Raw genomic sequence first — 27811 nt, 5'->3', positions numbered from 1 at the left:
AAGTTGGATGTCAAATACTATTTGGTACAAGGAAGAAATATCGACTAACTATAAAAGAACTTTTTAATTCAGCCTACATCATTGGTTGTAAATCGTAAGTCTTCATGGTCGAGCAAGTTACTAGTGTTATGGGTCCGGTATGTGCAGGTGGTTAAGGCACTCGACTTGTAATCCGAGGGTCGTGGGTTCGAATTCCCGTCACACCAAACATGCTTGCCCTTTCAACCGTGAAGGCGTTGTAATGTGACGGTCAATCCCACTATTTGTTGGTAAAACAGTAGCCCATGAGTTGGCGGTGGGTGGTGATGAATAGCTGCTTTCCCTTTAGTCTTACACTGCTAAATTAGGGACAGCCAGCGCAGATAGCCCTCATGTAACTTTGCGCAAAATTTAAAACAAACCAAAAAAACCACACCACTAGTGTTATGAACTCTGTCAAAGTCTATATTGTTTCTCAGAACAAAATATTTCTTTGATTGTGATAACTAAACTCGAAGTCTACATGTTTAGAGTCGTGAAAAGCTGCATGTTGATTTTAGACTTAATAACAGCTACAAAAACCTTTCGTAAGTTGTTAACATATATCTTACTACAGTGACAGTTCACTTCTGTTTTGAACCATGTTTCATCACAACAACAACTTGAACTCAGTTTAAACTTTTTAAGATTTGTTTTCGATTGTAAGCCAAAAATGCATCGAAAGAGCTTATCTAACAGTTTGTTAGCAAGTTTCCTATACGTGTAAAAAAGGATGGTCAATAACTAATTTGCAGATGTCCCACATATTTGTCAAGGGGAATGGCCAAGGGCTGTTCCACAAACGTGTCATTCATTTGTAAAGGAGGATGGCCAACACCTGCTTTACAAGTTACTTATACGCTTGCCAAAGAAAATGGGCGACAACAAGTTTACGAAGGTCTCGCACATTTGCCAAAGATGGTCGCTAACAAATGGTTAACGAATGTCTCATACGTTTGTCAACGGAGGTGGCCAACAGCTGGTTCACAGATGTTCCACATTTCTGTCAAGGAGATGACCAACAACTAATTCAGAGGCGTCCCATACTTGGAACAAGAAGGATGGTCAAGAAATAATTCATAGATGTCTGCACTGGACATGGTAGGAAATATGACGTTTTAATTCACTTTTTAAACTGTTCAATTGTATTTAGATTTATTGGAAGTGTTACTAAAAGAAGATAACTCAAGTCATCATCGTAGCTTTTAACCAATTTCGGACAATATAAGAACAATATTATGCTTACAGAATCCTTATTCATTGGGGTCGAAGTGCAGCATAATTGGACGGACTACATCGTTCTGGTACAATTTGGATTTAAATTACTCGTTTAAAAGAATTAAATGTTCAAACTTTTGCAATGAGTATGTTCCCCACATCACCTTCACGACTGAAATAACGCCTGGAGGATAAAATACATCATGTGGTTTTCGCAGTTATTGTTTTATATTTAGAAACGACGAAACGCAAGTCAACAAAACACGTAATATTTCAGCGATTCTCTGTCTACAAACATCTCACTAACTACTACAAAAAAATACGTTCTTCTTTGCATTGAGATTTGTTTAGTATGATTGTTGGCTGATACATAACTTTAAAAGGTTATATATACCTTTCATATTGTCTTGTCATTTTTTAAATATTTACTGTTTTATGTATGTGTTACTAGCGCGATATAGGGTTGATTTGATTTCATGAATTGTATTTTATATGGATTTGAATTTCGTTTTTGCTCAGCATCACAATTTTGAAATTTGCTCTGAGTAACAATTTGAGCATTAGGCTTGAATTTGACATTCAGATATTTTGTATTATTTCATCATTGCTATATAATTTTGATTTTTGTCTTTATTGTCTGTATAAATAGCATAATTTGACTATATATATATATATAAGTACAAAATCTCGACTGCTGTAAATCTTTGTTAAAAATTAGACTCATGTAACACACATTGCTTTTGTTAAAATATGAATTAAAATGGCTGATTTAACTCAGTGAGTTGGCATTTAAAACAACTTAGTAAATTGTTTTTTCATGTATTTATTCTTTTGACCAAATGATTTTGAGAGAATACCCATTAAACGATCGATTTAATCTTATCTTACTCTATTTTTAAGTGTTACTGCTAAGGATAACTTCTTTATAAAAAAAAAACAGCATTAGTTTGAACAAATGAGTAAACTCTAGTCGAAACATGAAAAACAGTTTCAACACTTAAAAGTTTTCTACATGAATAAACTCGTGTATATGCTTCACAAGATCATACAGTACTGATATAATACCTTTTACTGCTTCGGTTCTTGTACATTCTATATAATATACGATTCTAGACTATCATTAACGAATGGTGTTACCTGAGAGGTTATTTCGATTCGTTTCACAGCATGAGGTTAAAAACGTTTAAGATGTAGATTTATTATATGGTCCACTCCTGAAAATTACTTTCTATGCTAACTAAACAAGAGATTTATATAGGAAAAGAGATGTATTTAGATGGTTCTTTGAAATTAAACATACAGGATTTCACCCAATATATATTAAGCAAAGATTTACAAACTGAATGTGCAAGATTAAACCTAAATGTATTATACAAAAATAAAAAAATTAAAGATATAAGACTAAATCCAAATATACTATACAAAGATATCAAAATTGAAGATGCAATATTAAACCTAAATGCACTTTATAAAGATATAAAAATTAAAGATGCAAGATTAAACCTAAATGTTCTCTATAAAGATATAAAAAGTAAAGATGCATGGTCAAACACAAATATATTAGAGGTAGGGGTAAGAAATAATAAAATAAACAAAAATATAGTGAATCATAGTAATGTCAAAAATTAAGTATGTGATAATAAACCTGAAATGTTTTTAACAGTATCTCTCTGAAGGAATAAAAGAGTGTGGATGTTTTTCCTATAGCAAAGCCACATCGAGCTACCTACTGAATCAACCGAGGGGAATCGAACCCCTGATTTTAGCGTTGTAAATCTGTAGACTTACCTCTGACCAGCGGGGAACTGAAATGAAAGAAAACCATCAATAGTAAAACGATTGATCGTCTTGAATTAAGTACCAAGGTACACAATGAATTATCTGTGCTCTGCCCACCACAAATATCGAAATCCGGTTTCTAGCATTTAAGTCCACAGACATATGCTATGTCACTTGGGGGTAAAATGAACTTTAATGATTTTTTTCTGGAATTTCCTTTGTGATAACCAGTATATAATTTCCGTATAAAAAAATTAACATCAAATGAATGAATCATTACCGCCTTCAGGTTATTTTATTTCAAAAGTGTTTTACCGTAAGCATATCAACAATAGCAACAGGATCTGTAGCGATGACACTTGTTGATCCAGTTCACTAACAAACTTCAGGTGTATACCGCACGATGGCACTGCTCACGTGGCCGTTTAAGTCGATGAATAAATTTCATGCATTTAGAACAGTTTTCGAAATTCCCCGAATTTTGATACGGATGTTCAACAGCTCGAGAATTCGTCATGATATCCTCTTAAATATGACATTATTTTCAGACAAATTAACAAAAAATATATGAAATTTACAATAAACAAAAAAGAAGGTAATGAAAAGGAATTAAAATAATTTGTTGTAAGTTAATGATACCGAATGACTTTTAGCAACTTTCGTGAGACTTTGCTGTAAGAAAACACACACATAAACATACACTCGTGAGATAAGCATGTTCGTCGCCCAACTGAATAAATCACAAATATTTACAATGATAGTTTCAGGATATGGAGTAATATTAAGAATGTTATAAATTTCAGTGAATGAGCTAACCGCTGGATTACTTTATATATATATATACAATTAACAGGTTGAAACTGTGGCATGTAGATTCACTCAACTGTACCAAAACATTGTCTATCATTTTAATAGATAGGCTATCTATTATAACATTTCTATTTCGGTTTTATTTATGAAGCGAGAAGCTATATGAGGACTATCCAAACTAGCTGCTCGTAATTTAGTGGGGAAAGACCGGATGGAACCGCCAACTCTTGGACTAATCTCTTATCAACAAATAATAGAATTGACCGTCTCTTTATAACGCCTTTACGGATGAAAGGGCGATTAGGTTTGTTGGGATAAGGATTATCTTTCGAAAAATATTAAATTATTAAAAACGCCAGAAAACTGATTAAATAAATGATTGTCCCTCATGGGCTCAGCGGCATTTCTACCAACTTAATAACGCTAGAAACCGATTTTCGATACCCATGTTGATTTAGAATGCTGATAGCTCATTCTGCAGCTTTATGCTTAACTAAAAAAACCAAAAAAACAATGGATTAGCATATCAAAACTAAATACTTAAAACAGCCTCAATAGTAAAAAAAAAAGAATTTAAATCAAATGAAAAGTTAAGTTAAATTTGATAGAATAAAAGTGTTCAATATATACGGTTTCATCACAGATATCCTGCTAACCTCTTATGGCAAAAATGTTGTTTGTTTTTTAAATTCATCCAGTGCTACTTGAGAGCTATCTTCACTAGCCATCCCTATTTTAGCAGTGATTGAATAGAGAGAAGGCACCGTCTACCGCCAACTCTTGGGTTATTATTTTACCAACAAATAAAGGAGATTGACGGTCATGATAAAACGTCCCAGTCTACTAGGACGAATATGTTCGGTGACAGAGATTTGAACCAGTGACTCTCAGCGTTTGTTAGAGTTTATTCAAATTAACACCTTTATACGCTTTGATTTCGAAAGGACATATCCAGCTTTCCATGCAAATTTAACATGTGGATTTTCGCCATCTTCTAGTCAGGTGAATTTTAATTTAAAGACATATTTGGTGTGCATTATAACCATGCTTTTGTGCAAAAATAAACAAAACTAATTAACGTTGTTGCTAATAATGTTTCACTCTCTCTTAAAAGTGTGGTTGAAATATAAATAGATATTAGAGTGAATTGAAATGTGTAATCATGTTACAAAAACGTGTTTTATTAGGTTATTAATATATCAACTCACGGTCAAGGCAAGTTATCTAGTTAGAAGTAAACTAAAAATCAACCCCGCTAATTAAGTATATTATTATTACATTTTTAATACTTTTTACTGTATGTTCTGGCTTTGTTATTTGAAACAATACTGTTGTTAATACGATAAATAAGTTTTTAAAATATTTTAACATGTTTCTTCTAATTTATGGATAGCATTTTAAAATATTTTACTTACCACTGTAACCAGAGGATTACAATACACATCGAAATAGCATCAGTCGTCTCCACCAGGTTCTTGCTGCACCTAGATCTTGGATAAGATGATGAAGAGTGAAATTTACCGCAACCAGTCTAGTTTAGACGAAAGACACATTTGTATCGTTCAAATTTACTTCAGTTTGTTTACTACGAAAAACCTGGATCGTCTATACCTTGAAAGCTCTGCTGTTACGTTACTCGTATCATAATCTAAAGCCACGTTATTTGTTATAACTTTTATAACTACTATACTGGTCAGGTTTCTTGGATCATATACAGGTAGTATGTATGTTCACCCTGGAACTTACCACTTATTAAACTTTCCAGGTTCATCGTGGGAAATTCCAAAGATACGGGGAAAATGGAATATAGATTTTCCTGTATATTTTAAAATACGGAAGGCATGATTTCACGTCACATCTATACATCCGATCCGGATTAGTCGCTACATACAATCAAATAATTTTGAATCGATACAGGACATTAATTGTATTTTTATGAATATTTATGCAGAATATAGACAGAAAGATATCTTAAAATATAAATGGCAGCCAGACGGATCATAGAAGAAAAACAGTAGAATTTGATATTTTGGCCACATTTCTCTAAGATTTTTTACGTAACATAATATACAGGAATTATAAAGAGAAAATGTGTACATCATAAACTATTGTATCATGATGTATGAACAGATAAGCTAAGTAAAAAAAAAATTGAGACATTTACTTGTACATTTGCGGAATGTTTTTTCACTTTATAAACTGGTTACTGTTTTCTTAAAGTAATCCTCCAGTGAATTATATTCTGTATTTACACGTTGGACTTGTCATTCACTAACTCGTGGCATGCTAACATTGATATCAGATCTGTTTACAGTATTACTACTGTGCTTCAAGATATGTTTGTTTGTTTTGTTTTTGGAATTTCGCACAAAGCTACTCGATGGCTATCTGTGCTAGCCGTCCCTAATTTAGCAGTGTAAGACTAGAGGGAAGGCAGCTAGTCATCACCACCCACCGCCAACTCTTGGGCTACTCTTTTACCAACGAATAGTGGGATTGACCGTCACATTATAACGCCCCCATGGCTGGGAGGGCGAGCATGTTTGGCGCGACGGGGATGCGAACCCGCGACCCTCAGATTACGAGTCGCACACCGTAACACGCTTAGCCATGCCAGGCACTTCAAGATATAATCAAAACTCATCTACGTTCTCTCTTAATGAAGTCAGTTCTTTAAAGCACTGTTCTATCAAGAAACACCTGAAACAATAAATTGGCTTGGACCTTGAAAACGTACAGACGATTAATTTAAATATTAAAGAGAATGCTGTAAACCTGTTATACAAAAATAATCAAATTAATTCCGTTATTTTTAGATAAGCTATAGCATTTTTATTATCTTCAGCAGCCCACTTGTCTTTACTCATTTCAAAATTATCATTTCCAACACAATAACCTCACATGTATGTAGTGAGAATGGATGATATAAACAGAACCCTTCCCAAACCATCATGTAATTCACATATTGAGAAGACGTGATGAAGCTGCTCCATGTGGATACCATGTTGACAGATTCACTTTAATAATTCCCCACTTTTAGGTAAAGAGTTAACCTAAATAGTTATTCCTTTAATTTGATAGATACAATTCAATATTGTTGGAACTGTACCTCAACTTGTAATAGCAATATTAAGTAAGTGATCCGCGCAGTAGGTATACAAAGGCTTCCTTTACATATCTCAAAGTTGTTTGTAGACATCTAATCTTTTTCCAACCACTGTGGATACTCCATCAGATTCTTGACATTACAATTCATTGAGAAGAATCCAACATCATTTAGTATCTTTGTATCTGTTGCTCTGATCCTTTGAAAGTTAGAAAAAATACAATAAATTCTTCCTTAATTTCATAATTGTCATCTACAAAGAGAGACATATTCCATACTGTGAGAAGACACTTCATCAGCAAGAACACAACAAAGTCCAGCTCTTTTACTTCATCAATGATTTTAACACGAATAAAATCATATCCGATGACATGTATAGGTAGGTATTCATGGGTTAAACACAAACTTTGTAATTTAAAACATAAGACATATGCAAAGCACAACACAGGTGGCTACTCTAACTGCATGTTAAAGGCTACTAAATGCAGCAAACTACACAGTACTACACTTTGGTCTTCATCTGCCAATCCCTTTGTTTTGCTAGTAAAAAAAATCGTATATTACTGCAATCAATTTTACGTATGCGCTTCAGTAAGAAGTGTCGAAGGTGTAGCTTATATATTATATTCTGCATATTCTCATGAACCAGACTTTTACCCCTATAGCGGATAATTTTCAAATGGGTTAAGAATAATACAGGTCTCAGCTCCTTCCTTGTACTAAATCTAAATCCTACAAAAGGACTTACAGCTGAAACCCACAATCGCTTCATAGCTCTATTGCAGTTACACAACACAACAAAGCGAGTTTGTGCTCAAAACCACCTATAACTGCTTAATATAAATAGCCTTATCAGTTTAAGATTAATGCGAGTGTTATGAATTGGATAGTTTATATATCGCGAGTGCCATATTTAGTTATTTTTAGAATTTTTCATTTGTTTATTGCAATTTTGTATTCATAACTGTTAGCGAATCATACGTTTGTTGTAGTATGTACGTTTAATTGCTATGAGTTAACAATTGTTATATTGTTGCATCATGTTACTAGAACTTTCTGATTTTTTCTCGATATTTTAATTGAGTATTATTACATCAGATTACCTAGTATTGCGTGGAATGTTCTAGATATATGTCAAGTATAAAGGCGCTTCGGAAGATTATTGTTTAGATCAAGATCACGTGATTGTAAATTTATAAAGAGCATATAGTGACACGATTTTTAAAATAAAATTTATCACATACTGTATTGAAATAACGTTGCATAGAAGAATAATTCGTCTTGTCAACTATGTTCTAAAGTACCTGAACCAGTCTGGTGGACTTTAATTTCTATAAATGGTGTTCAGATTTTCAACTTTGAAGTATTAATATTATCATTTGTCATCCATTTTTAGTATAATGTCTCGTAATTCTTATAGACATTTAAGTAACAGCTTCTTATTAGATTTACTTTCGTTACTGTTTTCCGAATTTTTGGAGGCCCGTCATGGCCAAATAGTTAAGACACTCGACTCCTAATCCGAGTGAAACACGTTCGAATCCCAGTCACACCAAACATGTTTGTCCTTTGAACCGTGGGGGTGTTATAATGTGACGGTCAATCCAGTATTCGTTGATAAAAGAGTAGCCTAAAAGTTGGCGGTGGGTGGTGTGGCTAGATGCCCTCTTTCTAGTCTTACACTGCGAAATTAGGGACGGCTAGAGCAAATAGCTCTCTTCTTGATGACGAGAAACCCATTTGAAATAAAAATGTATCTCAGAACGGTTGGTATTGGTATTAACGCTTTTATTGATAAGCGGAAAACAACGTTTCGACCTTCCTAGGTATTCAGGTTATTAAAGATAGCCCTTGTGTTTCTTCACGAGAAAATCAAACCAAAATCCAAATGTTTGAATCATAATATGTTATAATAGTAATCTTATTTTCCTTTATCATATTTTTATGTCAAATGTAATGTGCTTCTCACCAATAACCTTTCTATGAGAATGCTCTTCAAGCAGTTAAAGGTACTCACAATATACTAATTAAAATATCAAACATATTTTCATTCCTTATCAACAGATGGTGCGTCAATCTTAGACGAACGGGCAGTGTCTTGAAATAAGCTCTGTTAGATACTCAATAAATAAACGATAAAAATTAGATGTATTAAGAAAAACTATTAGCATGTTTATTTTATTTTAAAAAAGCCAGCGATAAATGCTGTAATAATTGACTAAACAGAAAGTCTTTTGAAAACTAAAACAAAATAATCGTAAAAGATAACTAACTGGTTGCTAATGTTACTATTTCCAAGGAGAAACTACCCCACACGTTTCGTTATGTGAAACTTGTCCGCTGCTGATTCCTCAAAGGAAAACGTCCGTAGGATGATTGGTATTTCCTGTTTTTAGGGCAAAAAATCCCTGAGTTTCTTTGTCTAAATGACAATGTGTTATCTGTACTGTGTCCAACACGTGGATATCTATCCCTGGTTTTTCCTGTAATAAGACCAAAGACTTACCATTGAGAAGCTAAATCATTGCTTGATGTTCCTTAAAATAAGAATCTACATTTTTTGTTTTAAGTGGAGAGATCCGTTTTTGTTTCCTAGAGGGTAAATGGCCCATTTTTTATTCGATGAGTGAGAAGATTGACTGGTCTCTTAGGCCCACGTGTTTAACTGTTCTTTGCATTTGTGGTGGAAAAGATTTAAACTTCAAACCTTATAGACAAGTTTCGTATTTTCAGTCAATTTACATTAAATGATTATATTACTGAATTGATAATGGGTTCCAAAGCGGAGGAACATTACATGTTGTTATACTACAAATGTTGTAAATAGATATATTAAAGATTACTTTAACATACTTAATTTAATTTAGGCTTGTACATGGTGAAGTTAAATTGTCTCAAAACTCCATAGATACTACAAGTGCATGTTTTGCTGAGGTTCTACTATAGGAACATATTTTGAACTTAAACAATTATTACATAGAAATAAAAACCTCTTTCTTCCATACAGCTTTGTGCCCAAAGTCAAGAAGAAGAATAAACCATGAAAATCGGTCTTGTGTGCTTTCTTTTTTAGTTTCAAAGTTCTTATTACTATCTGACTTAAGTTGTTTTCAATGTTTTTGTTGTTGGTTTTTGTTGCTATTTAGTAATAACATTTATCGAAAAAACTTATTCTTTATCTAGAGTATGTTTGTTTGTTTTGGGATTTCGCGAGGGTTATGTGCGCTAGCCGTCCCTAATTTAGTAATGTAAGACTAGAGGGAAGGCAGCTAGTCATCACCACCCACCGCCAACACTTGGGCTACTCTTTTTACCAACGATTACGAGAAGAACGCCTTAACCCACGTGGCCATGCCGGGCCTCATACATTGGATAATAATCTTGTAGAATAAATTCATTTTTACTCCCATTTTTACAGTTCATACTTTACTCCCTAACTGGAGGTTTGGCTTTAAATTTTCATTACACTTTATTTCCCACATTTGTAGCTTTTAATAATGAGGATTTAAATTTAAATAACCTTTCCTTGCTACAGGAAAGTTGATATAATTCATTAGAAACTACATACTAACGTTTTGATTCAGTGAGATGCCATTCACATGAGAACAAATTTGACATTCTTTGATATCATCTTAGTTTAATAACCCTTTGCCTTAATTTTTCTGTAAAAAAAAAAGTTATTCGGCGAGTTATTTTTTACCGTTCGTTCACCTCACTCAAATCCTTTTACTTCGAAGAAAACAGCGTAATTTAACTGATAACGTGTGTGCTTTCAGTTTTTAGTTACCAAGGTCAGTCAATGACAGGATATTGATATGGTTTGTAAGCCGTTCTACTCGACAAATTAGTTATGTAAACGTTTATGTGAAAGCAGAATAATTCCACACAGTAATAAATAAATCATGTATTTGTCTAACATTTTACTTTCAACAACAATCCGATGAATACATCGTTATGAATACGTTTATAAAGAAAAATGACACTTTGAGGAACCAATTGCGAATATTTCATTAAAGCACTTAGAGTTATGGCCTGGCATGGCCAAGCGCGTAAGGCGTGCGATTCGCAATCCGAGGGTCGCGGGTTCGCGCCCGTGTCGCGCTAAACATGCTCGCCCTCCCAGCCGTGGGGGCGTATAATGTGACGGTCAATCCCACTATTCGTTTGTAAAAGAGTAGCCGAAGAGTTGGCGGTGGGTGGTGATGACTAGCTGCCTTCCCTCTAGTCTCACACTGCTCAGTTAGGGACGGCTCGGTGCAGTGGGCTAACAATCTACTCACTTAAATACTTGTTGAAGAATCCGCAAGAGATTGCGGCCCTACGTTCCTAGATGGAATCTAATGGTGATAACTAACTAATAACTTGGAGTTAACTTTTTCCGAAGAGTTTTTGTTTTCATTAGAATATGTACTTCAAAGGTGTGGTTTTTGATGTACTTTATTATGTTTTTATAAAATCAGCTATAAGATACTTGTTTGTTTTGAATTTCGCGCATGTCTACTCGAGGGCTATCTGTGCTAGCCGTCCCTAATTTAGCAGTGTAAGACTACAGGGAAGGCAGCTGGTCATCACCACCTACCGCCAACTCTTGGGCTACTATTCTACCAACGAATTGTAGGATTGACCGTCACGTTATAAAACTCCCCCAAGTCGAGCATGTTCGGTGCGACCGGGATTCGAACCCGCGACCCACAGATTACGAGTCGAGTGATTTAACCACCTGGGCATGCCGGGACTAGCCAGAAGAAGAATATAGTTAAGGTAATTTTGTTTATTAGTATAAGAAAAGGTGAAACGTTTAAGGCTTAACTTGGTTATTTTTGCATGGCTATTTAACTTATACGAAATTATATGTTTATGAGTATAATAATACGAAAGCAAATATCTTTTATCCACGTGTACCTGAAAACCTGCAAAAGTAAATATAGATTCCGCGATTGTTTAATTGCTACAGGAGGAAGCTATTAATGAGCAAAAACTGACTACAGTAACATAACGTTGTAACAGATTCTATTTTTGGTGAGGTTTTCGATGGTCATTCGGTAAAAAAAAAATGCAAAGTCCATTTAATAATGTTTCACTTCGCCAGCATCATAGTCACTTACTAATCGACTCAGTAATCAATAATAATCCGCTATATCTTAACTCACAATTAATACTGATGAATCGTTTCCTTAAGCCACAACTAGTTTGTTACATCAAAACAACTACTTGCCAAACATTAATACAAACGCCTCAATGTAAAGAATATATAGTCTACAACACTCTCTCTTTCTGTATTTGAAAGTCCTTTATTCGAGGTAAGTTAAACTTACACGGTTAGTTATAAATGTATCTCAGAACGACTGGTATGGGTGTTAATATGTCCCTAGAACATGTGCCCGGCAACGGTCAGTTACAAACTCTCTTTTTGTTAACCTGAAAATGGCCTATTCTTCCTTCACCCACTCATTTCCTGTGAACTGTCCAATCATCAACAAATATTTTGGATGATTTTCTTTTTCGTGGCTTTTGATCACTTGACCCTTAAAGCTAGTTCGTCACTGGAGGGTTTCTCTTCACGTAGATGATCGAGGAAATCCACTGTTGAAACCATCCTCGATGATGCTCTCGAAGTTGTCTCGACACTATCATGGGGACCGTCAACAGACTGAACTACTTTTGGAGACATCTTCCGTAGAAGTAATTAGTTGGTTATTGTCTTGCTGACTTATCTCCATAAAGGATTACGGTGGATTACTTTTCGTTTGTATCAACGTCCTTCAGGATTTTCCTGTGTGACCCCTGCTGGTACAGCGGTAAGTCTACGGATTTACAACGCTAAAATCAGAGGTTCGAATCCCCCTTGGTGGACTCGGCAGATAGCCCAATGTGGCTTTGCTATAAGAAAACACACATACATACATATTATCCTCTGTTGCACTTAAGATGCATTGTGTACATTATCTTGTATTTCCGCTTTTGTTACCACAGCAAGCTCAGCTTCTGTTGTGTAATTTTCAGTCAGAGAGTCCGAAACTACTTGAAACGTGTCGAACCTCCTGTATGGGTTTCAACATCGAGTCAATTTCTATTTGTTCCCAGTAGTTATTCTACTGTGAGTATGTCGAATATTTTTATTTTTGTGTTATTGTTTACTCTTACAACTTTGTTGTAAAGTCTGATTTGCGTTATTAGCTTAATATATGTATTTAGAACTGAACTAAACTTCTTTAGCTGATCAAGCCTTGTAAAATCTCACTAAGATTATGGCTAAAAATATCGTTAACAGTGAAAGTACCCAGCCAATGAAAAATACATTCTAATCTTCCTCTTTAAATTAGCTATACCAATTGCTAGGTTAATGTTTAGTTTCGCTTTAAGTAAATAGCTTGTTGTGATTGGAGCTAATAGTGCTGGGAAGCTATTCACCATAAAAGTAACCCTTCTTGCTGCAAGTTTACGAGCACTTGTTACTTTTTTGCTTTACCTAGAAAGACAAAGTCCAACATTTCATTGCTATATGATAACTGTAGTGCGTTGATAAATATGTTACAAAGCTTTGTATCAATGAACCTGTTGAATCATGAACTGATCCCTTTAAATAGTGCATTCCTTATCTCAGTTGGAGCGCATGACGTACTATCATCATTGGGATATCTTCAACACAACCTCAGAAGTAATGCCCGCGTTTTCCACACTTATAACAGTTTCCTTGTCATTACATTTTATAGAAACAATTTATATTTTGTAAAGGATTTTGTCTACACTTCTTAGTAATATATGTAATATTCTCTTTTGTGTTACAATTGAAACACGTTTTATTTGTCGGTTTCTTTTTTTCATTTTAACAAAGCATTTATCTAATTAATCCTTTTAAATTATTCTAGACCTCCATAAGAAAGAGTTAATGTTTTTACACCATCTGGTCTGATACTCATAATTCTAGATGGCGTATTTTGTCGTTTAATTACGAATTTAATTGATTGAATTGCATTAAAAACTGAACAGGTCCTCCTGAATATGACTTCCTAGCTTTAGTCTGTATGGCACTTATGAATTAGTCCGTGCCAACAACTCCATAACTTCTCATGAAGCAACTGAATAGAATAATTGGGCATTTTTTCGATGGCTAAGAGTTCATCTTTCCAGGTCTTTTCTATTATATTCTTAAGCTTTCCTTTGGAAAATTCTGGTTCAATGGCATGAAAGAATTTACCCCATAAATTAGAAAGCATGAGAAATATTATTCTGTTCTAATATTTTTGTACAGTACTGTATGTCATGTCTCAATTTACTGTTGCAGAAGAAAAAGAATGGTGCTATAAAAATCAGGAATACTGCATTAAAATGCCACAGATTACCGAGACATATGAAGTCCCCAAGTTGACACATTATCGAGACATATGAAGTCCCCTAGTTGACAGACTATCGAGGCATGTGAAGTCCCCTAGGTGACAGATTATCGAGACATATGAAGTCCTCTAGTTGACAGATTATCGAGACATATGAAGTCCCCTAGTTGACAGATTATCGAGGCATGTGAAGTCCCCTAGTTGACAGATTATCGAGACATATGAAGTTTTCTAGTTGACAGATTATCAAGACATGTGAAGTCCCCCAGTTGACAGATTATTGAGACATATGAAGTCCCCTAGTTGACAGATTATCGAGGCATGTGTAGTCCCCTAGTTGACAGATTATCGAGACATATGAAGTCTCCTAGTTGACAGATTATCGAGACATATGAAGTCCTCTAGTTGACAGATTATCGAGACATATGAAGTCCTCTAGTTGACACATTATCGAGGCATGTGAAGTCCCCTAGGTGATAGATTATCGAGACATATAAAGTCCTCTAGTTGACAGATTATCGAGACATATGAAGTCCCCTAGTTGACAGATTATCGAGACATGTGAAGTCCCCTAGTTGACAGATTATCGAGACATAAAAAGTCACCTAGTTGATAGATTATTGAGACATATGAAGTCCTCTAGTTGACAGATTATCGAGACATAAAAAGTCCCCTAGTTGACAGATTATCGAGGCATGTGAAGTCCCCTAGGTGACAGATTATCGAGACATATGAAGTCCTCTAGTTGACAGATTATCGAGACATATGAAGTTTCCTAGTTGACAGATTATCGAGACATGTGAAGTCCCCTAGTTGACAGATTATCGAGACATATGAAGTCCCCTAGGTGACAGATTATCGAGATATATGAAGTCCCCTAGTTGACAGATTATCGAGACATATGAAGTCCCCTAGTTGATAGATTATCGAGACATATGAAGTCCCCTAGTTGATAGATTATCGAGACATATGAAGTCCCCTAGTTGACAGATTATCGAGAAATAAAAAGTCCCCTAGTTGATAGATTATTGAGACATATGAGTCCCCTAGTTCACAGATTATCGAGACATATGAAGTCCTCTAGTTGACAGATTATCGAGACATGTGAAGTTTCCTAGTTGACAGATTATCGAGACATATGAAGTCCTCTAGGTGACAGATTATCGAGACATATGAAGTTTCCTAGTTGACAGATTATCGAGATATATGAAGTCCCCTAGTTGACAGATTATCGAGACATATGAAGTCCCCTAGTTGACAGATTATCGAGACATATGAAGTCCCCTAGAGACAGATAATCGAGACATATGAAGTACTCTAGTTGACAGATTATCGAGACATATGAACTCCCAAAGTTGATAGATTATCGAGACATATGAAGTCCTTTAGTTGACAGATTATCGAGACATAAAAAGTCCCCTAGTTGATAGATTATCGAGACATATGAAGTCCCCGAGTTGACAGATTATCGAGACATATGAAGTCCTCTAGCTGATAGATTATCGAGACATATGAAGTTTCCTAGTTGACAGATTATCGAGACATGTGAAGTCCCCTAGTTGACAGATTATCGAGACATATGAAGTCCCCTAGGTGACAGATTATCGAGATATATGAAGTCCCCTAGTTGACAGATTATCGAGACATATGAAGTCCCCTAGTTGATAGATTATTGAGACATATGAAGTCCCCTAGTTGATAGATTATCGAGACATATGAAGTCCCCTAGTTGACAGATTATCGAGACATAAAAAGTCCCCTAGTTGATAGATTATTGAGACATATGAGTCCCCTACTTAACAGATTATCGAGACATATGAAGTCCTCTAGTTGACAGATTATCCAGACATATGAAGTTTCCTAGTTGACAGATTATCGAGACATGTGAAGTCCCCTAGTTGACAGATTATCGAGAGATATGAAGTCCCCTAGGTGACAGATTATCGAGATATATGAAGTCCCCTAGTTGACAGATTGTCGAGACATATGAAGTCCCCTAGTTGATAGATTATTGAGACATATGAAGTCCCCTAGGTGACAGATTATCGAGATATATGAAGTCCCCTAGTTGAATGATTATCGAGACATATGAAGTCCCCTAGTTGATAGATTATTGAGACATATGAAGTCCCCTAGTTGACAGATTATCGAGACATAAAAAGTCCCTTAGTTGACAGATTATCGAGACATATGAAGTCCCTTAGTTGACAGATAATCGAGACATATGAAGTCCTCTAGTTGACAGATTATCGAGACATATGAAGTCCCCTAGTTGACAGATTATCGAGACATATGAAGTCTCTTAGGTGACAGATTATCGAGATATATGAAGTCCCCTATTTGACAGATTTTCGAGATATATGAAGTCCCGTAATTGACAGATTATCGAGACATAAAAAGTCCCCTAGTTGATAGATTATTGAGACATATGAGTCCCCTAATTGACAGATTATCGAGACATATGAAGTCTCCGAGGTGACAGATTATCGAGATATATGAAGTCCTCTAGTTGACAGATTATCGAGACATATGAAGTCCCCTAGTTGACAGATTATCGAGACATATGAAGTCTCCTAGGTGACAGATTATCGAGATATATGAAGTTTCCTATTTGACAGATTATCGAGACATATGAAGTTTCCTAGTTGACAGATTATCGAGATATATGAAGTCCCTTAGTTGACAGATTATCGAGACATAAAAAGTCCCCTAGTTGATAGATTATTGAGACATATGAAGTCCCCTAGTTGACAGATTATCGAGACATATGAAGTCCCCTAGGTGACAGATTATCGAGATATATGAAGTCCCCTAGTTGACAGATTATCGAGACATATGAAGTCCCCTAGTTGATAGATTATCGAGACATATGAAGTCCCCTAGTTGATAGATTATCGAGACATATGAAGTCCCCTAGTTGATAGATTATTGAGACATATGAGTCCCCTAGTTGACAGATTATCGAGACATATGAAGTCCTCTAGTTGACAGATTATCGAGACATGTGAAGTTTCCTAGTTGACAGATTATCGAGACATATGAAGTCCTCTAGGTGACAGATTATCGAGACATATGAAGTCCCCTAGGTGACAGATTATCGAGATATATGAAGTCCCCTAGTTGACAGATTATCGAGACATATGAAGTCCCCTAGTTGACAGATTATCGAGACATATGAAGTCCCCTAGAGACAGATAATCGAGACATATGAAGTCCTCTAGTTGACAGATTATCGAGACATATGAAGTCCCCTAGTTGACAGATTATCGAGACATATGAAGTCTCCTAGGTGACAGATTATCGAGATATATGAAGTCTCCTATTTGACAGATTATCGAGACATATGAAGTTTCCTAGTTGACAGATTATCGAGATATATGAAGTCCCGTAGTTGACAGGTTATCGAGACATAAAAAGTCCCCTAGTTGATAGATTATTGAGACATATGAAGTCCCCTAGTTGACAGATTATCGAGACATGTGAAGTCCCCTAGTTGACAGATTATCGAGACATATGAAGTCCCCTCGTTGACAGATTATCAAGACATATGAAGTCTCCTAGATGACAGATTATCGAGATATATGAAGTCCCCTAGTTGACAGATTATCGAGACATATGAAGTCCTCTAGTTGACAGATTATCGAGACATATGAAGTCCTCTAGTTGACAGATTATCGAGGCATGTGAAGTCCCCTAGTTGACAGATTATCGAGACATATGAAGTCCCCTAGTTGACAGATTATCGAGACATATGAAGTCTCCTAGGTGACAGATTATCGAGATATATGAAGTCCCCTAGTTGACAGATTATCGAGACATAGAAAGTTCCCTAGTTGATAGATTATTGAGACATATGAACTCCCAAAGTTGATACATTATCGAGACATATAAAGTCCTCTAGTTGACAGATTATCGAGACATAAAAAGTCCCCTAGTTGATAGATTATCGAGACATATGAAGTCCCCGAGTTGACAGATTATCGAGACAAATGAAGTCCTCTAGCTGATAGATTATCGAGACATATGAAGTTTCCTAGTTGACAGATTATCGAGACATGTGAAGTAACCTAGTTGACAGATTATCGAGACATATGAAGTCCCCTAGGTGACAGATTATCGAGATATATGAAGTCCCCTGGTTGACAGATTATCGAGACATATGAAGTCCCCTAGTTGATAGATTATTGAGACATATGAAGTCCCCTAGTTGATAGATTATCGAGACATATGAAGTCCCCTAGTTGACAAATTATCGAGACATAAAAAGTCCCCTAGTTGATAGATTATTGAGACATATGAGTCCCCTACTTAACAGATTATCGAGACATATGAAGTCCTCTAGTTGACAGATTATCGAGACATATGAAGTTTCCTAGTTGACAGATTATCGAGACATGTGAAGTCCCCTAGTTGACAGATTATCGAGACATATGAAGTCCCCTAGGTGACAGATTATCGAGATATATGAAGTCCCCTAGTTGACAGATTGTCGAGACATATGAAGTCCCCTAGTTGATAGATTATTGAGACATATGAAGTCCCCTAAGTGACAGATTATCGAGATATATGAAGTCCCCTAGTTGACAGATTATCGAGACATATGAAGTCCCCTGGTTGATAGATTATTGAGACATATGAAGTCCCCTAGTTGACAGATTATCGAGACATAAAAAGTCCCTTAGTTGACAGATTATCGAGACATATGAAGTCCCTTAGTTGACAGATAATCGAGACATATGAAGTCCTCTAGTTGACAGATTATCGAGACATATGAAGTCCTCTAGTTGACAGATTATCGAGACATATGAAGTCTCTTAGGTGACAGATTATCGAGATATATGAAGTCCCCTATTTGACAGATTATCGAGATATATGAAGTCCCGTAATTGACAGATTATCGAGACATAAAAAGTCCCCTAGTTGATAGATTATTGAGACATATGAGTCCCCTAATTGACAGATTATCGAGACATATGAAGTCTCCGAGGTGACAGATTATCGAGATATATGAAGTCCTCTAGTTGACAGATTATCGAGACATATGAAGTCCCCTAGTTGACAGATTATCGAGACATATGAAGTCTCCTAGGTGACAGATTATCGAGATATATGAAGTCTTCTATTTGACAGATTATCGAGACATATGAAGTTTCCTAGTTGACAGATTATCGAGATATATGAAGTCCCTTAGTTGACAGATTATCGAGACATAAAAAGTCCCCTAGTTGATAGATTATTGAGACATATGAAGTCCCCTAGTTGACAGATTATCGAGACATGTGAAGTCCCCTAGTTGACAGATTATCGAGACATATGAAGTCCCCTCGTTGACAGATTATCGAGACATATGAAGTCCCCTAGATGACAGATTATCGAGATATATGAAGTCCTCTAGTTGACAGATTATCGAGGCATGTGAAGTCCCCTAGTTGACAGATTATCGAGACATAAAAAGTCCTCTAGTTGATAGATTATTGAGACATATGAAGTCCCCTAGTTGACAGATTATCGAGACATATGAAGTCCTCTAGTTGACAGATTATCGAGACGTATGAAATCCCCTAGGTGACAGATTATCGAGACATATGGAGTCCACTAGTTGACAGATGAGTGGAAAATATTTCAGCCAGTAGATAATTCTAAAATCTGGAAAGAAAATGATAATTGCCAGGACCTTAGATTGAATCTTTATTGGCAGAATGTTATGCAATTCAAATATTCTAATGGAAACTCCAAATTTAATGTTCTGCCCAAAGTGGTAAAACGAAGCTTATATATTACATATGACAGGCAATACATGGGTTGAAAGGAGCTTATCCGAAAACAAGAATGTTGTAACAAATAAAAGGACACTTCTGATAGATAGTTCCATTCACGCACTCTTAATACTGAAAGACGCAGTTGATGTAGGTGGTGAGAAAATTTCAGAAATACCTTTAACAAACATATTATGATAGGCAGATAGATATGCTCGGTGTACGGAGGAAGAACGAAAAAAGTTCAGAAAGGCAAAATACTCAAACAAAGAAAACAAAACAATCAAATAGAACTTGAGGAAAATAGCAGGCACACTAAAAGAGAAAAAGAATCAGGAGAAAATTAGATGTCAGAAAAGAATATGAAATTGGGATTGGAACTAAGATCAGCAGAATAGTTATTTGATGGGGCTCCTATAAGTCTTTAAAAATGACCTAAAGATATAAATTTAGATGGCATAGGCATTGTGAATGACCAACTGAAGTAGCAAAAATGAAAATGAATGAAATAAGACACCAGAGAGAGAAATATTAGGAAGGAATTTTGAAGCTAAAATAGAAAAATGGTTAACCTTTCAAAGAGTCTCAAGAAGATACAGGTTTAGTCATTATCTTATTCAACAGGGAAACCTTGATCACTCATTTTAACTTATTACTTTTGTAAAACGTGATGAGATTCGCTTCCTAAAAGATTAAATAAGAGTAAATAGTTTACGAGTTTTCATACCTAAAATACTTGGCAATCAATTGTATCTCAGAACGGCTGGTACGGGCATTAACACTTTTGTTGATAAACAGAGAACAACAGTTAACCTGAAGATGACCTAGGAATGTCGAAACGTTGTTCTCTGCTTATCAATAAAAGTGTTAATATCCATACCAGCCATTCCGAGATACATTTTTATTTTAAGTGGTTTCTCGTCATCAAGAATTACTTGACAATCCACTTTTTATCCCAGTTTTTGCAAAAAAAGTACTTGAGAACCTGCGTATGAGATAGTTAATGATGTTTGAGGCTGAAATCAAAACGATCCTTGTATTTGTCAGTTCAGTTTCCAGATGTTTTATCATAATTTTATATTTTGTTGATAATGTTGTTATAGTTCTTCTGTATACTTGTGATGAAACCGAGTTTTATTTGTAATACTTCTGTGAACATTGTGTATCTTTCTTGTTATTCCTTTCTTAAATTCCCGTTTCTTCCTTACTGATATTCTCCCTAAAGTTTTATCATTACAATAAAAAAACTTAGTATTTATTGAGAACATGTCATAATTTTGAGGTCGAGCCTTATTTTTTAATGAAATAATCATACTCTTTACACCAGTGTTGTGCCGGTTTCTATTTTTGGCGAATGATTATGAATTAAGCAATGAAACGAATGCAAAGTCAAGTCCATTTAATTATTACAAATGTATTTTATTTCTCTGGCTGTAAGTTCTACAGATTAGCTTAATTCTGTTCGCTAATAGACCTAACTTCTAAGTGGATATTAATACAAAAATGTCACTTGATTTTTCTCGCATATCTACGTCATTGTTGAAAATGAAACCCCATAATCAGAATTGAACTAACCAAGTGAATAAAAAACTGAAATAAATAGCATCTCATTGCTTTAAACTCAGTTTTGTTACTTATCGACTCAATAATCAATAATTATTTACCCTCTCTTAATTTGCGTTTTATACTGTTCTGATCGTTTTCTAATTTATCAAGAAGGATTTAGTCAACAAGCAACGTTTATCATGCCACACCAAGCCTCTTATTTATCAAACATCAATACAAATATCTAAATGGAATAAAAAAGAGCTTGCAACAATAAATACACCGTAAATAAATAAAATAAATGAAATTTGCTCTAATGATGTGAATTACGTTATGTAACTAATAAAGTTCTACTTTTTAATATCTTTTACGAGCTCGTATTTTTTTTATTATGTTTTGACCCATGGATCTGTTTTAAATCGTCTAATTAAGTGATATTTTTATCAATTCGAATGTTATAAATTGATACAATTAAAACCACTGAGACAGAGATAGATAATTGTTTGTGTAAGTAAGAGTAATAAAATACTACGGGAAACATCTACGTGATGCAAACACTGGCTGTCAGTTGATAACTATAGACATAACTAACAACCTATGATTATGTTTTGGATTTAATATGCGACCTTTATTCAACGATGTCTGATTTCAAGCGTGCGCTCAACTGATGCAGCTTCCTTTGTCATACATTCCTCAAGGCCTGGGGTCAGCAACCAATGGTTTGACGCCATCTGGTAGGAAGCAGGCGAACTTTCGTATCTATTACGGATATTAACGAAGATGAGTTCCTAGACCTTTCAAACAGAAACTTTATTTAATTCTTGAAAGCACAAAATAATTCTCTAATAAAAACAGAATGCTAGAAAGCAATAACTATTGATTGGGTTATAAATGCGTAAAGTCTTAAGTTACAATAGTAAATTATCTTAAATCAGCCAATAAACGAATAAAACAATAGTCACTGTATTTAAATATTTACAGCGTTTCTAAATCATACTTGATATAGCTCTGTTCGACACTTGTTTTTTAAACTAGAATTAACAAAAAGTCTTTTTCTTCCTTTGAGTTTCAATGCGTAAAAATAATATGAAAAGAAAGGCTCTCTGAAGAAACCATAACATTTTTTATTTTTGTGCTTGATACAAATCAGTTATTTTATTGGTTAAAAATCAACATCAGACATGGACAGCTTAAGTATAGGAGTTGGTTGTACATCCAACAACTAAATTCCAGAATCACTACTGCAAAAACACACTCCGTACTTGGGGGGTCGTAACTGTAAGACTGATGGTTAAACGAGAGTTGCGATGAATATTCTAGTCTTTCAGTTCAAAATTAGGGTAAGCTGTGCGCAGAAAATTTTTATGTAGCTTTGCACAAAATTCTAAAAGAAACATAAATTAGTGGGACGCTCAGTACAACAAATACCTCCATCGTTTATCATATTTCGCTCTTAAAAAATAAAAAATGTGTTCGTATATCCGTCGTTATCAACAGTCACGAACCATTTTTGGCAGAACAAAAAGAAATAATATTTAACTTACGTCAACCAAATTTGTCAAAATCCCACCATTTTTAACTGACTTTTAAACCTAAAATAGAGTGAAAAATTAGTCCCAATGTTAAGAGTCAGGATTATTTGTAGTTTCATGATATTGTTGTGGTCTTGACCCTTCAAGAACTAAACATTTCTAAATTGGATCATAATCTAAATGTGAAACAAGTTTCGTCCAAATCCGTTCAGCTGTTTTCGAAAAATCTTGCTGAGAAACACACAGGAATGAAAACATAAACTAACGTACTATTTCTGACTTCAATAACGTTCGGCGTTATTAAGGATAAGAGAAAGATGTCAGCTGTATTAAGTTATCACAATTGTTATGCAGTTGCTACTGGAGCGCCAACTATGATGCAGAACCTCTCATCTTTTACAACTTTTATTACTCAAAGCTAGAATTATCTTTCTACGTTTGGTCCGGCATGGCCAGGTGATTAAGGTACTCGACTCGTAACCTGAGGGTCGCGACTGTGAAACTCTGTTACATCAAACATGCTCGCCCTTTCAGCCGTGGTGGCGTTATAATGTGATAGTCAATCCCACTATTCGTTGGTGAAAAAGTAGCCCAAGAGTTAGCGGTGGGTGGTGATGAGTAGCTGTCTTTCTATTTTTCTTAATATGCACAGTGTGTGAGTTTCTTTGTAGCACAAAGTCATGTAAATATGTACAGAGACAGGATCTACATTAACCGTCAGATTACACTATGTAACAAATGTTTTACTTTTTCTTGTTCCTGGGCAGAAAGTGTAATTTCCCAATTGCTTATGCCTAAAGTAAATGTAAAAGACCTATTTTTCTCTTAAAACTTTGCTTTTGTGACCTGGGTAAGGAAATTTTCAAATTTACCCACTTTCCAGAACAATCCAGGTAGATTCGGTGCTGAGTAGCTGATAGAAAATTTTCTCGAAATTACAAGAATTTTCAAGAACTTTCTAGAATGTTGTAGAACTTAGGAGAATTTTCAAGAACATTTTAGATTTTTCTACCTCTGTATACATAATAATATGTATACAGAGGCTCACAACTCATCACTTCAGTTTAGTTCTAGCTGCCAAAGCGAACACATAGACCTATCTGATTTTATCAGAAGTGGCATCAAAAGCTGAAAGCATTCTCCAGACGCATTCTGCTATGTATGTAGAATGTTGTAGAACTTGCAATTTGCAAGTCAGAGGAGGCGTCACCGACATTTTTCAAGCTTCTTCCCTCGTCAAGATGGGCTCTGCTTCTGCCATAATGTATCCGGTCTGTGCGAGGCAATTGTAATTGCCTTTAACCCGAACAAGTGGCGCCTCTCCATTGACAGCTCATCCAGAAGCCTCAAAGCTGTGCTGCTCCATGACGGGAATAAGTATCCGTCTCTTCCCCTGACTCATTTGGTGCACCTCAAAGAGGAATACAACAGCGTCAAGACCTTGCTAGAAGCCTTGAAGTATGATGAGTATGGCTGGGAGGTTATCGGAGACTTCAAAATGGTGGCATTCCTGATGGGTCTCCAAGAAGGCTTTGCCCAGTTTCCCTGTTATCTTTGTCTTTGGAACAGCATAAGCACCGCAGCACACTACAACAGGAAGCACTAGCCACACGGACCGAGTTTTCTGTGGGGAGGCGCAATGTCAAGTGTGAACCACACGTGGATTTTCAGAAGGTGTTATTTCCACCATTGCACATAAAACTAGGTCTTATGAAACAATTTGTCACAGCTGATGACTTCTTGATAAGAAGTCTGCAGCCTTCAAGTACCTTCGAGACTTCTTCCCTGAGCTTAAAAAAAAGCTTTTTGTCTCAATGGTTTGGGGCTTCTTGAGCAATCAGAAGACCGAAAATTGTGTGTAACTAGTTGAGGCTCTGGTAAAGCCTCAAATGTAGGTTTGGGTTGTACAGCAAAATGGGTTGTAGGATGTTTCTGAAAGGCCATATCTTTTATGCTCATCTTGATAAATTCAAGGATAACATGGGGCATACTCAGAGAAACAAGGCGAGCGCTTCCACCAAGATATACTCAACTTTGACTCCGCTACCAAGGAACGTATATCGAAAACAAGATGGAAGACCATGTTTGGGGGCTGATACGTTAAAGTGATTTACATTACAGTCGCAAATGTCGAAAAATTACTCACTTCTAAACATTTTTGTATAACTTTAGTATAAATACATGTAAATCTTAATTTATATTTTGTTTTATTCAGACCTTATGTAAATGAAAATTGGCATATTTGCCCGTTTTTACATAGAAAATAGGTTAATTTCTAAATTTCATTATCCAGGCCACAAAAGCAAAGTTTGAGGGAAATAATGGCCATTTTCTGTACTTTTACAACGTAAGAAATTAAGAAATAACACATACTATCCAGGAACAAAATTTGTGTTACAAATGTTTTTAGCTTATTTTATGGCTACGAGTTCCCATGAATATATTACATACATATTAAATTACAAGATTGTAACCCAACATTTGTCGTCTAAGTCAGCTATCCAAATGAAAAGTCGTTGACACAAATATCTCACAATCAGAATGTTCACATTTTTTTTTATGAAAATTTAATAACTGTGGTTTAACTTATTGTGGGCCTAGCGTGGCCTAATGGTCAGCATGTTTAAGTGTAAATGTGAAGGTCCATGGTATGTGTCCTGTTGCATCATAAAAATGACAATAAAACCCACTATTTTATTTAAAAAGTCCAAGAGTTGGTGGTTTGTACTGTTGACTCGTTGTTTTCCGTCTGCTTGCTTGTTTGTTCGTGTGTTTGTTTTGGAACTTCGCGCAAAGCTACACGAGGGCTACTTGCGCTACCCATCCTTAATTTACCAGTGTAAGACTAGAGGGAAGGCAGCTAGTCATCACCATCCACCGCCAACTCTTGGGCTACTCTTTTACCGACAAATAGTGAGATTCAACGGCTGAAAGGGCGAACAGGTTTAGTGTGACAGGGATTCAAGCCTGCAACCCTCGGAATACGAGTTCAGCATCTTAACCACCTGGCCATCCTGGGCCTTTTACCTCTGTCTACCAATTCAAAATTAGACGCCGCTACCGTAAACAAATCGTGTGTAATTTTACAAGAAACAAAACCAAACTAAAATAATGTTTTTTGTAACAGGATACCTTATTTCTATATACACACTGCGATAAACAAGCTAAAAATTAATTTTACTTTTATAGGTGTTTAATAACAGTTATTTTCCTTAATTCCAGTAAATTGAAAGATTTCATTGTTTGAAAACTGTAAAGAACCAATACTTTAATTTCATAATAAATTTTATATATACAAGAATATATTTCCTGGTTTCGTCACCATCGTTTCAGACAAATATGTTTTTGTACATATTTGTGGTTTGGCACTAAATTTTCAGTCTTCCTACGCACGGATAACTAACACCAGACGTCATCAACGGTTATTACTGGTTCCACTTAAGAGAGTCTGGAGATACATACACTAGAGTCAACTTTTACAACAAGGCCTTTCATTGTAGCACACTGATGCAAAAAATAAAACAAAATAACTATCGTTTGGGTATACATTCAACTTTAAAATATCTGGAAGATTGTTCAAAGTATGTAATGTTTGAAATGGAACTTATTCATAAATACATACAAGCTCCAGGGTGTTTGATACCTCTAGAATAGGTGAGTAACATTACATCATTAAATATGTCATCAGTGAAGTCCACGTTAATGTTGCTAGGTCTGAAATACCACCTCCCTGTTACTTAAAACATTCAATAATTTGTTAAGAGTCTTCTAGGCCTAAAGAAGTATTAAAATACTCACATATCAATAACAGTTTTGATCGTGGGTGGCTGAAGCACTACAAATAAGTATTTGTTTTTAATCTGCCGGAGTGTAGTCTCCACTAATATATCGTCACAGGATATTATTATAAAGATGACATCTTAATTTCAGCAACCTATAGCAAAGTCCACGGGAAGCCATAATGTAATTATCTTTATCATACAAAGAGGACAAACGTTTGAGACGTTTCACGTACATTTATAAGGGTATGCAAAGAGGTCATGTTTAATTGACAAACATTAACTTAGTTAATAGTAAGTTTCGTGAGGATAATAAGAGGTAAAGATAAAAAGTGAAATATTTTAAAGACATATAAAACTATAGTCTAGTCTACCATTATTGATATATTCAAGAAAAGCGATGAATTGTTTAGACATATTTTTGTACACTTTGTTGAATGAGTTTCACATTCTCGGGTTTAGTTGCTTTATAAGCTTCACAAAAACAGTACCTACTGATTCGAATATTTAAAACCAACTCCATATTTATCTGTTGTATATTACACTGATTTAATATGTTAAGACTTACGGCACTAGACAATAAGTTTTCTACAAGTTTTAATCATTATATTACTGGATTTCGTCGTCCATACGCATTAGATGCGTATATATACGGATGCTCAAAATTTAACAGTTCTCTATTCCCCTAACAACAGATGGTAATAGCTTCTACCGTACGTGTTAAAGCAAACCCTAAGAAACTAGACATATTAACTGATGTGTACCATTTATTGTGTTGTTGTTTTTTTACTTTCTGACTCCTGGTAAACCTCATGTTTCCGTCGTCCACTTACCAGCCTGCAAACCAACAGGAGAAATTAAAATAAATAAATAAATAAAAATGAAATGTGTAAACCCATGAAACTTTTTTTTTCTCTGAAAACTAAAATACGGC

At 35.3% G+C, this 27811-nt stretch overlaps 1 protein-coding gene across 1 annotated transcript in view; it reads right to left on the bottom strand.

The window, feature by feature from the left end:
• The window catches only part of LOC143232544 (kielin/chordin-like protein), an 88161-nt gene that overhangs the window by 11473 nt on the left and 48877 nt on the right, over positions 1 to 27811 (bottom strand). The window contains exon 2 of the mRNA XM_076468114.1: positions 5241 to 5315. The gene's annotated coding sequence lies outside the window, so the exon portion shown is untranslated. The remainder of the gene's footprint in view (positions 1 to 5240; positions 5316 to 27811) is intronic.

This window comes from Tachypleus tridentatus, chromosome 11 (assembly GCF_004210375.1).
Source record: "Tachypleus tridentatus isolate NWPU-2018 chromosome 11, ASM421037v1, whole genome shotgun sequence".
In the NCBI taxonomy this organism is placed as follows: Eukaryota; Metazoa; Arthropoda; class Merostomata; order Xiphosura; family Limulidae; genus Tachypleus; species Tachypleus tridentatus.
The sequence above is the reverse complement of the archived record's forward strand: the minus strand, read 5'-3'. Positions and strand labels throughout refer to the sequence as shown.